This window comes from Aotus nancymaae, unplaced genomic scaffold, assembly GCF_030222135.1.
Source record: "Aotus nancymaae isolate 86718 unplaced genomic scaffold, 86718_ANA_hifiasm-v0.15.2.pri h1tg000040l, whole genome shotgun sequence".
Lineage (NCBI taxonomy): Eukaryota > Metazoa > Chordata > Mammalia > Primates > Aotidae > Aotus > Aotus nancymaae.
In genome coordinates, this window is record NW_026988454.1 from 60,477,356 (window position 1) to 60,492,657 (window position 15,302).

At 43.7% G+C, this 15,302-nt stretch overlaps 1 long non-coding RNA gene and 1 other non-coding gene across 2 annotated transcripts in view; both read left to right on the forward strand.

The window, feature by feature from the left end:
* LOC135268343 (uncharacterized) overlaps nt 1–15,302 on the forward strand; it is an 83,167-nt gene that overhangs the window by 24,410 nt on the left and 43,455 nt on the right. Inside the window, exon 2 of the long non-coding RNA XR_010336656.1 lies at nt 10,304–10,397. This is a non-coding gene — a long non-coding RNA (uncharacterized LOC135268343). The remainder of the gene's footprint in view (nt 1–10,303; nt 10,398–15,302) is intronic.
* Nucleotides 297–403, forward strand: LOC135268525 (U6 spliceosomal RNA). Its single transcript, XR_010336838.1, has one exon. It is a non-coding gene; the product is annotated as a U6 spliceosomal RNA (small nuclear RNA).

Genomic DNA, 15,302 nt, shown 5'->3' on the forward strand with positions numbered 1-15,302 from the left:
CACTCAGTTCGTCTTTGACTAAAATGGGTTTTTATTGCCCACCCTCCCAAACTCAAGCAAGGCCAATGATGAGGACAGGATTTGGGACCCTCTCCAAGACATTCATTAATACCTGTTTTAATCTTGTCTTGCAATTCTCTCTCCTCAGACATGCCAGGTCTTAGATTACATGACTTAAATTATAAAGATGTCAAATATCCCCAAATTAACTTACAAATCCAGTGCAATCACAGTTAAAATCCTAGCTGTAATTTTTTTTATAGATACTTGATGTACTTAATCTAAAATGCATAGGGGTTCTCACTGTGGTACACCTATACTAAAATTGGAAAAATATGGAGAAGATTAGCATGGCCTCTGTGCAAAAATGACATGCAAATTTTGTGAAGCATTTCATATTTTAAAAATAAATAAATGTATAGGAAAAAATAAGTTACACAGGGAGCTAAATCAAATGGTATAATAAAGAGGGAAAATTGGCCACCAGATAGCAAGACATCCTACAAAGTTGTTTTGAACATGGAAGTGGAGCAGAATAGATAGTTCACAGGTAGCTCTGCGTTTACCTGTGAATTTCATACAATGTCGAGTTGGCTCCACAGTTTAATTAGGGGGTGGATGGATTGTTTAGTAGACGGTGATGGAAAAATAGGCAGAGAAATAAAGGATAGAGAAAATTAAAGTTGGATCCTCATTCTAACCCCACATACAAAGGAGATTTCTAACAGATGAGAGACCTAAATATGAAAGATAAGATCATAAAGTTAACAGGAGAAAAGGATTACAACCTGGAAGGGGTAAAGAACTCCTTAAACAAGACTTTAAAGTACAAGCCACAAGGCAAATCGATAGATTGGATTACGTCAAAATTAAGGATTTCTGTGAACAAGTGACGTCACAGGTGAACTGAGGAGATGATGACAGATTGGGAAGAGATTATGAGGTCTAAAAATGACAAAGGATGCATATCTAGAATATACGAAGAACTCCTGATAGTATCCCAAAAGAAAAATGGGTGACATACTCAGACAATTTACCCTCACTTAAGACTGTGTTTAGAAATCTGGAGAATGCCAATGCTAGCAGAGGTATGGGAATAAGATTTTCCTGCTGCTGGTGAGGGCACAGGTTGGGACACTAGGTAATCAAATTAAGTGTCTACTCAGGGGCATAGGTCCATTAGACATTCTCACACAGGTCCATTAAAGGGGTATGTAGAAGCAGGGGTCAATCCAGGATTTGTGGGGCTTGAAGTTTATGTAATTTGGGGAACCCTATTGTGATATTGTCATATAATAAATAATATATATTTGGTCTCTGCCACTGGTTCCTGACACCTGGCTCCTAAAACCTTTAGAATCTCCAAAGAGATAAATGTCTTTTTGTATGCAAATAAGATGACTGGTGACTGGGAGCTCCTAGATAGCTTTGGGATGGAAGCTGGTCACCAAAAGGCCAAGGCATGATTAGGGGATTGGGATTTTCAGCTCCAGCCCCCTATGTCCAGTTTGGAGAGAGCGACTGAAGGTTCAGGTGATCACTGATGGCCAATAATTTAATCAGTTATGTCTATATAATGACTCCCCCATGGGGGAAAAAAAAAAGGACAGGGCTTGGATGAGCTTTTGGACCACAAAACATGTCTGACGGTACCTGGAGGGCATGCTCGGAAAGGGCATGGGAACTGTGTGCCCCTTCCCATATACCTCACCCTGTTCGTCTCCTCCGTCTGGCTGTTCGTCTGTATCCTTCGTGATATCCTTTATAAAAAATGTATAAACATAAGTATTTCCCTGAATTCTGTTTACCACTCTGGCAAATAAATCAAACCCAAGAAGGGCATTGTGGGAACCCCAATTTATAGCTGGTGGTCAGGAGCACAAGTCACAACCTGGGGCTTGTGATGGGCATCTGAAGTTGGGGGTAGGGGCAAACTTGTGGGACCGAGCCCTTAATCAGTGGGATCTGTGCTATCACCAGGTAGACAACGTCAGAATTCAACTGAATTAGAGGACACCCAGCTGGTGTCTGCTGGAGAATTGCTTGGCATGTGGGTACCCGGATCCCCAAACTGGCTCAAATAATCTCCCAGCACTAAGGCTAAGGGCTGCTGGGTGTAAACATGCCAACAGACCCACAGAGATGGGGTTAGGAGGTCCTCACGCCTCTGCCAAGGCAAGATCATTCAGTTATGCTTGTTGAGATAGAATATTTTGCAATACTTCCCAGTTTGTTTACTTATTTTTAGACATGCCTATCTACTAAGAAGAGTGTTTGAAAAAAGAAGCTCCACAGAATCTTCTGGATGTGCTGGGACTTGCTCCAAGCTATGGGCTGAGGGTTCAGGATGTGCCCCCAGGTCGTGTGCTGAGTTCACCTGCCCCCACTAGTTTTCTGGGAGGGGGGTCTCCAAACTATTGCTAATGAGGGGCAGTGAAAGCTGGAAACACTGGGCTTCCCTATAAAGTAAGGGAAGAAGTCCTGGAATAGACAACAAAGGCCTGAGCTAGGGGTACAAGGATGAAAAGACCCAGACAGAGCCCCACTAAATCTAGTGTGAAGCTAGAGCAGATCAACACACTCATCAGACAGAGCCACGGTTTGGCAGCGGGGTGGAGGGGGTGGACTATGGCAAGGCATAGACAAGCAGTTCAGCCAGCATGATGGTCAGGGATGTCATACAGACATGCTCCCTGAACTGCGTTCTGAAGGATGATTCAGTGAGCCAGGCAGGAAGGCACCAGGCAGAGGGAGCAGCAGCATGTACAAAGGCACAGAGGCCCAGGAGAGCATGGGGCCTTTGGGGACTTGCAAGAGATTTCCTGTGTGTGTTTGCTGTATGGGGTAGGTGTGGGTAGGGGAGTGTCAGCAGGGGGCTGACTCACAAGGGGTTGGTACCCCCGTGCTGATGGGCAAAAAAAGAGGCTTTGAAGGTGAAGGTGCAAATAGGGTTCTGGAGCCTACAAGCCAAGTTAGGGCGAAGACACAGAATGGAAGGTCTTTGTAAGTGAATCTGGTTTGGAATAGCTGGGAGAACACTCCCAGATTTCTTCTCTTTGTGCTCTATTCTTTAAATTGTATTTTGTGTGGCAATTGATTTACTGGTACTTTTCCCCCAGTCTAGATAATTATTAAGTGCATGGATTTTGCCAGGATGAAATTAATCTGCTCTGCGGAGCAAATTGTTTGGACACAACATCCTTCAAACTTTGTTTCTGCCCTGGCAGCCCGAGGGTTGCAATAGGAGCTGAATTTAGCCCTAAACTAAGTCCTGGTGGCTAATGAGTCATGGGCAAGGCTGAGAGGTGGGTGGCTCATGGCCTGCAGTCCTGAGAAAGGGCACAGGGCAGCGCTACTTGGACTTGGGCTTAGCATCTCTGGGTGGCTCACAGGGCAAAGTGTCCCGTGGGAGGTAAATTGTGGCAAAACAGTTTTAAAAGAGAGGAACGGGAGAGGTGAAGCTTAACTCCCGCTGGTTCCATGGTGATGGTATTATGCTTAGGAGTTGAAAAACGATTTCTCTAGCCCATAGGAACTCAAACTCACTGAAAGAGAAAAAACTTGGCGTTGCTCTAGCAAAATTCAAGTAGACGCTACATTCCACTGGAACAATCTAGAATGCATGTGCTAGTTTCTTCTACATTACAGGTCGCAGTCTCTGGCAGGCCTGCTTCACTTGGCAGTAATACTTTTAAAGAGAAATGGCTACATCTCCGGGTTCTGTGCCCTGGGCTGGCAGAGAAAAGGAATTAAATTAAAACAGTATTTGAACTTTTAAAAATATTTAAATTGCTGGCTCAATTCAGACTGGCATTTCTTAAAATAATGGTCTCTACTCACTGCGCTACTGCCAAGGGACCCACGGTGGCTGTCCTATATCCTTGGATTTGGTTAGAAGAACTCTCCTTGCTCATCAAGGCTTTCCAAGCTGTCTCTTCCATTTATCCTCCATGCCTGTGACTTCTGTCATAAGTTCTAGTCCAGCCCATCATCTCACTAGTTTCACTGGACACCAAGCACTATACTTTTTTTTCCTTCCTGCCTTTTCCTTCCTTCCTTCCTTCCTTCCTCCCTTCCTTCCTTCATTTTTCTGAGATGGGGCCTCACTGTGTTGCACAGGCTGGTCTCGAACTCCTGGACTCAAGTGATCCTTCTGCCTCAGCCTTTTGTGTAGCTGGGACTACAGGTCCATTGGCATAGACCACCACATCCAGCTAACTTTTTGATTTTGTGTAGAGATGGACTCTCACTTTGTTGCCCAGGCTGGTCTTGAACTTTCAAGCAATCCTCCTACCTTGGCTTCCCAAAGTGCTGGGATTGCAGGCATGAGCCACCAAGCCTGCAAGCTCTACGTGTACTTGTTTCTATTTTTACACTCTGTTAGACCTTGTCCTTCATGACGTAAAGAATGCAAACCCAGTAGAATAAATTTCTATTCTTGCGTGCCACCTTGGATTCTTGTTTACAAAGCTTCCCCTAACTTCCTCCCTCCTTTTCCACCTGCCCAAATATGTCACCATTCAGACTTAGACCCAGCCCTTCTGTTGCTGACTGTACTGGTGGCAGCCCCTTCTCCCTGCCAAACAGGGCCTCAATTTTATTTAGGGGCCCAGCTTTCCCCAGCTAAGGGGAAGGTGACCTGACCACAGCTCAAGATAATTTCCATCTTCTAAGAGAATTATCATGGTCCCATCCCCTGACCGTGACTAGCTGGGGTGGCCAGGCTGGTTGGTTTGTAGAACATCCTTCAATTTTGATTTGCCTGATTGTTTCCTCATTCCTCACGATTAGATTCAGGTTAAATAATTTAAGATCAGAATATGAATAATCTCTTGATTAACAGAGAAGGTAACTGATATTTATAATTCCTGAATCCTTTAAAGTGTGAGGGGGAGCCACAGAATCCACGTCCTTGGGGGCATCTTGTTTGTTTTTAATTTCTTAAACTTTTTTATTTTAGGTTTGAGGATACACGTGCAGGCTTGTTTCGTAGGTAAACTTGTGTCACGAGGGTTTGCTGTACTGGTTGGTTCATCACCCAGGTATTGAGCTTAGTATCAAAGTTACTTTTTCTGATCCTCTCCCTCCCTCCAGGCTCCACCCTCAAATATGCCCCAGTGTGTGTTGTTCCTCTCTATGTGTCCATGTGTTCTCATCATTTAGCTCCCACGTGTAAGTGAGAACATGTGGTATTTGGTTTTCTGTTTCTACATCAGTTTACTAAGGATAATGGCCTCCAGCTCCATCCATGTTCCTGCAAAAGACCTGATCTCCTTCTTTATAGCTGCATAGTATTCCATGGTGTGTGCATACGTACCACATTTTCTTTATCCAATCTGTCATTGATAGGCATTTAGGTTGATTCTATGTCTTAGCTATTATAAATAGTGCTACAGCAAACATTTGTGTGCATATGTCTTTATGGCAGAATGATTTCTATTCCTTTGGGTATATACCCAGTAATGAATGGGATTGCTAGATTGAATGGTAGTTTTGTTTTTAGCTCTTTGAGGAATCACCACACTGCTTTCCACAATGGCTGAACTAATTTGCACTTCCACCAACAGTGTATAAACGTTTGCTTTTCTCCTCAACCTTGCCAGCATCTGTTATTCTTTGACTTTTTAATAAAAACCTGACATTCCAACAGGGGTGAGATGGTATCTCATTGTGGTGTTGATTTGTTTTTCTCTAATGACAGTGATGTTGAGCATTTTTTCATATGCTTGATGGCAGCATGTATGCCTTCTTTAGTAACTAATGTGTCTGTTCATGTCCTTTGGGGGGCATCTTTTTTATAAGTGAGTTTCTCAACTATATACCAGTCATGGGGATCCTGTGATTTCATGCTTCTTGTCCACATTACTGAAGCCACTTGCATTAAGAGAGGCCCTTACTTCTCCAGGCCCTTGGCAGTCCTGCATTATCCAGATAGTGCGCAACCCAGGGCCCCACGGTTAGGCCTGTGCTGCTGCCAGGGATTGCTGCCGGTGGAGATGGCAAGGGCCTGACAGATGCCTGTGTTATTACCACCACCTCCAGTGCAAGCTTCTCTAGGGATTCAGCAGAGGTTCATCTTGCAACCTCAGGGGCTCTCTGGCTCTACCTCCTTTCTGCCTGGAGGCTCCTGGCCCTGGCCCTCAAAAGGCTGAATACAGAGGGGAATGGGGCCAGGCACTTTTACAGTACATCACATAGGCACAGGATAAATGTTATGAGGGAACTAAGAGTAAGGAGGTAAAAAGAGCTTTAGTGATAACGGACTGTTTTTCAGATCAGTACCATGAAATAATACAAACAGCAAGAGTAAATCTGACTCTTATTATTTTGCTTACTAATATTCTGGAGCTTTAGGCAAAATTGCAAAGGAGCTATTATTATTCTTTGGTGCCTTCAAGCCTACCCTCTGGTCCCTCACAATTGTCCTCCCTTAGACTTCTAGAGCTCAGAACTGCTTCTATCAGGTATTGGCTTCAGTTTCTTTATTCACACTAAAGTGTGTATGGCCAATAACACTTTAAAGTGTTACATCTGTGGAGATATTGGCATTTTGCCAGGTTGACCAGCCAAGAGAAAAGATGCAGCTTAAAATTTCTTGCATCTGCCAGATGGGGAAAATATGTGATTCTGTATATGGATCTCCCCTAAAATTCATTTATTTGCTCAATAAATATTTATTGAGGCCTATTATAGCAAAACCTTAGGGAAATAAGGAATGCATATAAAAGTACACAGGAAAGAATTTACACAAATGGGCAAAATGTGGCAGGGAGTGTTACATGTCTTGTCTGAGATTACCAAATTTACTTCTGACAATTAATCTATAAATTACTCAAGCACCAGGGGAAATGCTGGAGTCATGTTACTCAGTCTGTGATCTGAATTTACAGTGTAGTTTAGGTAGCAAGAATAATATGCATGAAGCAATTAGCCAATTGTTATGGATCGACTGTGTCCCCCTAGCAAATTCACATATTAAAGCCTTGACCCCCAGTGTGATAGTATTTGGAGATGGGGCCTTTGGGAGGTAAGGTCATGTGTGATAATATTAAGTGTGATAGTATTTGGAGATGGGGCCTTTGATGAGGTCATGAGAATGGGTCCTCACAGGGGATTAGGGCCCTTGTAAGAAGAGAAATCAGGCCAGGTACAGTGGCTCATGCCTGTAATCTCAGCACTTTGGGAGGCCGAGACAGGTGGATCACCTGAGGTCAGGAGTTCAAGACCAGCCTGGCCAACATGGCGAAACCCCATCTCTACTAAAAATACGAAAAAATTAGCTGGACAAGGTGGAGGATGCCTATAATCCCAGCTACTTGGGATGCTGAGGCAGGAGAATCTCTTGAACCTGGGAGGCCGAGGTTGCAGTGAGCTGAGATCACGCCATTGCACCCCAGCCTGGGCAACAAGAGCAAAACTCCATCTCAAAAGAAAAAAAAAAAAACAAAAAAAGGAAGAGAAATCAGAGCAAGTCTTGCTCTCTCCACGTGTAAGCACACAAAGAAGAGGTCACGTGAACACACAGTGAGAAGGCGGCTGCCAACAAGCCAAGAAAAGAGGCCTCAGAATAAAACCTGCCTTACTGGCACTTTGGCCTTGAACTTCCCAGCCTCCAAAACTGTGAGAAAGAAGTTTACGTTGTTCAAGCCACCCAATCTATACTATTTTGTTATGGCAGTCAGAATTAAGATATCAATGGAGCAAAATAGTAATTGGATATTTAACTGTGTGGTATAAAACTTAGGAGCTTTAGCCAGGCGCGGTGACTCACACCTGTAATCCCAGCACTTTGGTAGGCTGAGGCAGGTGGATCATGAGGTCAGGAGTTCGAGACCACTCTGACCAACAAGGTGAAACCCTGCCTCTACTAAAAATACAAAAATCAGCTGGGCATGGTGGTGCGTGCCTGTAATCCCAGCTACTCAGGAAGCTGAGGCAGGAGAATCTCTTGAACCCAGGAAGCAGAGGTTGCAGTGAGCCGAGATTGTGCCACTACACTTCAGCCTGGGCAGCAGAGTGAGACTCTGTCTCAAATAAACAAACAAAAATGTAGGGGCTTAAGTAGAGAAAATAATTGGGCTTTCTTGAGGACATCCATGTTACTTCTGCTCATGTATCATGCTTTAGCTTGTTTCTGCCTTTGGAGGAGGCTGCATATTTTTCAAATACCTCCAAAAGTGCAAAGACGAATGCTACAAGCCCCTGTGTTCTCATTACCCAGGCTTAATAAATGTTAGCCATTTTCATTTTTGTTTCATAAGTTTTCTACAAAATGAGGGCACCACCTTAGATAAAGCTGAAGTTCTCCATGTTCCATTCTGCATCCCTTCCCCCAAGGGCTTCTTTTGCTCAACATGGGACTGGTGAGAGTCATCAGTATTGTGTAAGGCAGCTGTTTGTTCATTTTCTGGGCCAAATAATGTTCCGTTGTGTGACTGGACACGCTTTGCCTATCCATTCTACTACTGATGGGTATGTGAGCTGTTTCTATTTTTTTTTTTTTGTGGGGAGATGGAATTTTGCTCTTGTTACCCAGGCTGGAGTGCAATGGCGCTATCTTGGCTCACTGCAACCTCTGCCTCCCAAGTTCAAATGATTCTCCCGCCTCGGCCTCCCAAAGTGCTGGGATTACAGGAGTGAGCCCAGCCTATTTTTTATTTCTTATTTCTTATTTGGTTATTTGTGAGACTGAGTCTCGCTTTGTTGCCCAGGCTGGAGTGCAATGGCACAATCTCGGCTCACCGCAACCTCTGCCTCTTGGGTTCAAGTGATTCTTTTGCCCCAGTCTCCTGATTAGTTGGGATTACAGGTACCCACCATTGTGCCTGGCTAATTTTTTTTGTAGAGACAGTGTTTCACCATGTTAACCAGGCTGGAACTGAACTCCTGACCTCAGGAGATCCACCTCGGCCTCCCAAAGTGCTAGGATTACGGGTGTGAGCCACCACGCCCAGCCTCTATTTTTTAACTATTACAAATTAACCTGCTAAAACATTTTTGTACGTGTCTTTTGATCAAATGGACTCATTTCTCTTAGGCATATATCTCAGAGTGAAACTGCTGTATCATAGTGTATGCTTTATAGTTAGTGCTTTACAATTCCTGATTAAGAAATCTTTGCCTGCCCCCAGGGACATAAACGTATTCTCTTATGGCCTGGCTTAGTGGCTCATGCCTGTAATCCCAGTATTTTGGGAGGCCAAGGTGGGAGGATTGCTTAAGGCCTGGAGTTCAAGACCAGCCTGGGCAACATACTGAGATGCTAATTTCTACAAAAAAAAAAAAAAAATTGTTTAATTAGCTGAGCTTAGTGGTATGTGCCTGTAGTCCTAACTACTCAGGAGGGTAAGGCAGAAGGATCACTTGAGCCCAGGAATTCAAAGCTGCAGTAAGCTCTGATCATGTATTCCAGCCTGGGTGACAGGGTAGTATATATTCCATATATATATATATATGTATATATCATATATCTTATATATACATAATATATATCATATATATCTTATATTGATATATAAGATATATATATCAATATAAGATATATATATCAATTTATAAATTTTTTAAAATAATACATTATTCTCTTATGTAATTGTCTAGAATCTTTATTATTTTACCTTTCAAATTTAGATCTACACTCCACCTGCAATTGATTTTTGTATATGCAGTGAGGTACAGGTCAAGTTTTGCTTTTTCCCGTGTGACTATCTTATTAACATCATTGGTTGAAGTGATCACTGTTTTCCTACTATGCTTCAGTGCCACCTTTGTCATAATCAAGTATGCATCTATTTCTGACTCTCTCCTTTCTGTTTCTTTGAGCTATTTGTCCTGGGCCTTTACTGCACACCTCAGATTTGTCCCAATAAGAATAGAAGAAACTGGGTTATATGTCCACCAACTCCTATTACTCATTGGTAAAAAGTTGCTTCTGGGGACATGAACTCCCTCGCACTTCTGCCGTGCTCCGGGTACAAGCCAGGAGTTGTCCTATGACCAGGGAAAGTCTCCAGGATCTGCTTCTCCACTCACACAATTGTTGGCAGCATCCAGTTCCTTGTAGTTATGGGACGAGAGCTTCATTTGTTGGTTGGTTGGTGGCCAGAGATCGCCCTGAGCTCCCAGAGGACACCCACAGTTCTTTGCCATTTAGGACCGCGCAACATGGCCACTTGCTTCTGCATAGTCAGCAACAGAAAGAAAGGCTAGCATGATGGGCGCTACACTCCTATGGAATGTCATCATGTAATCATGTATACATAATCACATATGTCTTACCACCTTTCTTCCATTTGCATCACAGGTCCCACACTTATGAGGAAAGCATCACTCAAAAATGAGAACACCCAGAGGCAGGAATCATGGAGGCTTCCTTAACCATCTGTCTGCAACAGCAGGTATGGAAGCAATCTGTCAAGCGGAAGGCGACTGCCAGGTGTGCCAAATAGAGACTGGCAAGACACCGTCAGGGCCTGCTGTATGTCTGTATTCCAAACCCCTCTTGAATTTCAGACTCATATATGCAATGGGCTATGAAACACCTCCTCTTGGATAGCTAGTAAGCATCTTGTTTTTGGCACGTCCCAAGCTAGACTTAATCCACTCTTCCCACCTCAGTAACAAATAGAAAAATCCATCACTCTTCCAGTTGTAAAAATCCTGGAGTTGGCTTTGACTCCCCTTTTTGTCTCATAACTCTGTTGGTTCTGTTTTCAAGATAGGTCCAGAAATAGAAACTGATCACTTTTTACCCGCTCTATAAACTGCCATCCTGTTCTGAATCACCTTTGTCTCTGGCCTGTTTCTATACTTTAATCCCTATAGTCAGTAGCCAGAGAGATTCTGTTTCAATAAAAGTCAGAACGTGGCAGTTCTCAGGTCAAAAATCCTCCAGTGGTTTCCTAAGTTCTTCAGCATTCAAGCCAAAGATCTTCCACACCTGCAAGCCTCACATGTGCCCAGCCCCAAGCCCTCTAGCCGGTCCCGGCCCTTCTCCCCTCTTCACTCAGCTCCAGCCACAACCACTGCCTTGCTGTTCCTCGACCATGCAGAGCGCATTCCCACCTCAGGGGCTCTGCACTTGCCGTTCCCTCTGCTAGAATACTCCTCACCCCATGAACACATGGTTCGCTCCTTCAGCTCCTCCTGGTCTCTGATTGAATGCCCCCTTATTGGCAACGTCTTCCCTTCCCGTCCGACACAGCACCAGATCCTATTCCCCTTACTTCACTTTATCTTCCTCCATAGCAGTTATCACATAATGTGACATATTATGTATTTATTTTCTTTTTCTTTTTTGTAGAGATGGGGTCTTGCTATGTTGCCCAGTCTGGTCTCAAACTTTGGCCTCTCGCCTCGGCCTCCTGAAGTGCTGGGATTACAGGTGTGAGCCACCATGCCTGGCCTGTATTTATTTTCTGATTTATTGTTTTTCTTCCTTTCCTAGAATGTGGGTTCCCTGAGGTTAAGGACTTCATCTCCTTTATTCACGACTGCATTTTCCAGATACAGTCTAGAGCAATACTTTAGATGCAGGGGATGCTAAATGAGTAACTGTTGAAGGAATGGATGGATGCTGCATCCCAGAAGAGACCTTAGAGGCCACCTGGTCTGGTCTCACTTCCAGGAAAGGACCAGGCTGTCATCACACATTTAGTGAGTGGTAGAACTGGGACAAAAATCTAGGTATCCTTTTTTCTTGCCCAATGCTCTTCCCAATCTTCTACGTTCTATGCATAGGTGAAAGCTCAGCACCATCAACTGAGAATTAAGTAAAAGAATAGGAAATCACGGTGGCTCACGCCTGTAATCCTAGCACTTTGGGAGGCCGAGGTGGGTGGATCACCTGAGGTCAGGAGTTCAAGACCAGCCTGGCCATCATGGTGAAACCCCATCTTTTAAAAAAATAAAGAAATAATAGGAAATAGGACTGAATGTGTTCCTGAACGTTTTACTAAATAAAATGATGCTGCTCTTTTAATCTATTAATATATCATCCAAAGCAAATGTCAACAGTGAGTAGAAGGTGGCAAGACATGAGTTATTTTAACTGATAAAGTAGGAGTGGGGCAGTGGCGGACTGGACGGTAATTAATCAAGTGAGTCATCATCCTGCCCCAGGGAACAATGGTCTAAGTTGTCTGCAAAGTAAATGACTCTGGTAAATAACTCAGTTTGTTCCTTTGATGAACAGGGGGAGGGATGGATCTAGCTCTGCTCAATGGCCCCTTTCATTGTGTTCTTTACCTGAGCAGTGGCTCCAAGAGCCACTCTTAATGAAGCCAGTGTCTAACCTACAAAGCCCAGAAAGTAAATCTCTCCTCTGTGAAGGCGCTTAGGCGACTTTTGCAGAGAGAATGCATGTAGAGAAGAATGTTCTCCACCCACATCTTCTTCCATCCCTTTCCTTGTCCCATCCCTCGCTGTGCTTTTTAGTATATTCTGCTCTGCTAAAATAATTTAAGTAAGCTAAAACAACTTCCTAGGTTCCCAGGTCATTTTTTTTTTCCTTTTTTGAGATGGAGTCTTGCTCTGTCACCCAGGCTGGAGTGCAGTAGTGCCATCTTAGCTCACAGCAACCTCCATCTCCCAGGCTTAAGTGATCCTCCCACCTCAGCCTCCCTAGTAGCTGAAACTACAGGCATGTGCCACCATGCTGGCTCATTTTTGTATTTTTTAGTAGAAATGGGGTTTCACTATATTGGCCAGGCTGGTCTCGAACTCCTGGCCTCAAGTGATCTGCTCAAGTTGGCCTCCCAAAGTGCTGGGATTACAGGCGTGAGCCACCACGCCCAGCCCCAGGTCATTTCTTTTGCCACCTTGTTTTCATGTGCTTTCCTTTCTCTGCACTCTATTCAGATACATTTTCTGTAATGGCTGGACATTGACATGGGAGGAAAACTAAAAAAAAAAAATGTATTATTTTATTTGCATATTTCCCAATTTCTCCAGCAATATGATAGATTGGAGTAATAGAGGGGTTTACAATGTCAGTTTTAAAAAATTAATATTTAATTGACAAAACTGTATATATTTATCATATATAACATGTTTTGAAATATGTATACGTTGTACAATGGCTAAATTAAGCTAATTAGCATATGCATTACCTCACATACTTTTTTTTGTGGTGAGAATACTTAAAATCTACTCTTAGTGGTTTGTAAGAATACAATACTTTGTTATTAACTATAGTTACCATGTTATAAAAAAATGTCAAATTTATAGGCAGGACATGTCAGAAAATTATCTCTGCTAATTTAAAATAATTCTGGATTGGGAGCACTGCCTCATGCCTGTAATCCCAGCACTTTGGGAGGCCGAGGCAGGTGGATCACCTGAGGTCAGGAGCTCGAGACCAGCCCAGCCAACATGGTAAAACCCCATCTCTACTAAAAATACAAAAAATTAGCCAGGCATGGTTGCAGGTGCCTATGATCCCAGTTACTTGGGAGGCTGAGGCAGGAGAATCACTTGAATCTGGGAAGTGGAGGCTGTAGTGAGCTGAGATGGCACCACTGAACTCCAATCTGGGCAACAGAGTGAGACTCCATCTCAAAACATAAAAATAAAAATAATTCTGTATAAACACTGTGATATACCTATGTGTAAATTAACTTTAATATTATTCTTGGTGGCATGGATAGCATTTGAAAGAACATAATCAGGAAACCATGATCTAGAAGTGGTTATGTAAGCTTTAGAAATATTGTTACAGATAGTTACACCAGAGGGTGTGTTTCACCAGTTTTAATTGGCTGAACTAATAGTCTTCTAGCTATGAGGTTGAATAGATTATACTAGGTCCTGCCATCCTTGCCCAGGAACAGTATGCCTTTGCAGCAGGTCCATGAGCCTCACACTTGCAGTATTTGCCTCAGGTCCAGAGGTCCATCTGGCCTTGTCTCCTTCTCACAGATGAGGGGCTCTGCTGCCTGATTCTCCCAGAAGCCTGACTGAGCTGCTGTCAGAATAGCAAGCTGTCTGTTTCCTTCTCGTTCAAGGAGCTTGTTAGTATCCAAGTGTGGGGACTTATCCAAGATTACAAGAAGGATTTTATGATGATTTGGGGGCCTGCTTGCTAATAAAGCTTTGTAAGTTTGTCAGGAAATAGCTCAAGACTAGCTGTCATCCTAATGAACCACCTGAGAGTAGGGAGATACACACACACACACACACACACACACACACACACATATTTATATTTATGTATTTTAGACAGAGCTTTGCTCTATCACCCAGGCTGGAGTACAATGGCGAGATCTCGGCTCATTGCTACTTTCACCTCCCAGGTTCAAGCAATAAATTGGCTCAGGTCAATTTGCAACCCGTACCGAGACCAGCTCAGCTGTAGAGACCCCCACCCAGGCGGCGATGAAGGCATTAAGAAGCAGACACCCAGCAAAGTGGGACTATTGGGGGCCAGCAGCCTTCCGAGCTGAGAGCCTCAGGGGCTGACAGCATTCTGGACTGAGGGCCTCGAGCAGATGCTGACCCACGTAGTCTCTCTGAACAGGTGATTATTATTAACAGCAGGTGTCCTGTGTTTTCTCATAGAACCAAGATAAACTAGGCAGGCAGCTGGTGCTTGCTTACCACCAATCAAAGACAAACCAGAAAGTGTTCTCCACGAGGAAGCCACGGAGGCAGGGTCACATAGCCCCTGCTTAAAGAATTGTTTTCACCGGCGTGTGATATACATATACTGTCTTGCTACTTTAGAATGCCCCAAGTAGTTTTCCACTTGTGTGTGTGTGGCGGGGGGGGGGGGGCGGCTAGGTTTTCCTTGCCATTGTTCTCAGTAAATGATATATTTTATCATACACTTAGTATTTCTCAGCAAACCCATATCTTCAGCTATACACACACAGACACACACATACACACATCAGGTACCGATGGCCTCTATGCCAAAATAATAGGTAAAAATTTATACATATGTACATGTACATATATATACACATATATATGTGTATATATATTTTTTAAAAATTTTCTGTTTTGAGACAGAGTCTTGCTCTGTCACCCAGGCTGGAGTGCAGTGATGCAATCTCTGCTCACTGCAACCTCTGCTTCCCGGGTTCAAGCAATTCTTGTACCTCAGCCTCCCAAGTAGCTGGAACTACAGGTGCATGCCACCACACCCAGCTAATTTTTGTATTTTTAGTAGAGATGGGGTTTCACCATGTTGGGCAAGCTGGACTTGAACTCCTGTCCTCCAGTGATCCACCCACCTTGGATTCCCAAGTGCTGGGATTACAGGCATGAGCCATCGCGCCCGGCCCTATATTTTATTTTTATTG